This window comes from Cynara cardunculus, unplaced genomic scaffold (assembly GCF_001531365.2).
Source record: "Cynara cardunculus var. scolymus isolate 2C unplaced genomic scaffold, CcrdV1 Un_Scaffold_1372, whole genome shotgun sequence".
NCBI classification, from domain to species: domain Eukaryota; kingdom Viridiplantae; phylum Streptophyta; class Magnoliopsida; order Asterales; family Asteraceae; genus Cynara; species Cynara cardunculus.
The window spans coordinates 52998-54180 of record NW_020200749.1 but is presented as its reverse complement, the minus strand read 5'-3'; positions in this window follow the sequence as shown (position 1 = coordinate 54180).

Sequence of the window (1183 nt, the reverse complement as noted above, 5' to 3'; positions counted from 1 at the left end):
TTAATGAATTTGACACGTGTCAAGCTGGGGTTTGGGAAGATGAGAAAGTGAAACGGCTCATGGGGAACAGCCTGTATGGTGTCAGGCGCGTGGTAGGATGATGTCGTGCATTATTTCAAATAAAGATTTATTCCAAATAATATCTTGGTGAAGACGTGTCCAAAAATATTGCGAATTTAAAAGCTCATCTAATTGTAAGATTAATACTAATTACGAAGTTTTGGTCTTCTAAAAAACCGATGTTATAGTTTTTAGTTACAAAAGCTGCAATTTTGTATAATCTTGAAAATGGTTTCCAATTAAGATGAGTTTTGAGTGGAAAATGTTTTGTCATGGAACCAGAGGAGTTCTGGTTAGGTATGACCAATTGGGTGGGGAACCATAGGAGTTCTGGTAATATTGTCGATGAAGACAAGAATTGATGTTGGATTTGCATGTTTTAGAGTCTTTGGTTTAACAAACCAGAGGCTCTGGTGAAGTGTGGCAATCCATTATATAAAACCAGAGGAGGTCTGGTATTATATATATATATATATAGCATTTTGTGTGGCCAGAAGCTCTGGATAGTAGAGCCAAAAGCTCTGGATGGAAAATGCAAGTTTACAAAGGTGAAAACGTTTGCTCCCCCTCAAATGTTGCATATGGATTAATATCAAAAACTCTCTCACTTAGATAAAACTTGAGTAATTTGGGGACAAAGGCTCTGGTTTATGCAACCAGAGGCTCTGGTTTTGAAAAAGAATTTGAGACCAAAGGTGCTATGTGTGCAAAGAAAATAAAGCCAGAGGCTCTGGTCTTTAGAACCAGAGGCGCTGGTTGTGGGCAATATGAAAGTGATGGGTGAGTCTGTGAGACCATGGATGCCTTGGTACCAAAGACATTGAATCCAGAGGCTCTGGTCAGAGGCTCTGGTTGTGAAAGCAATGAATGTGATGTCTAAGGGTAAAAGAATTGTCTTTGAGACCAGAGGGGCTCTGGTGACAAAGACTTTGAATCCAGAGGCTCTGGTCTTTAGAACCATAGGCTCTGGTTTGGAGAAAAGAAGATATTGCAAGTAGTGGGGGAAACCAGAGGCTCTGTTCTTTGAAACCAGAGGCTCTGGGTGGTTAGGGTGAAAGAAATAATGAGTTGTGGATGCATGAGTCCAAGGTTTGAGACTTTGACATCTCAAAGTGTTGGAGTC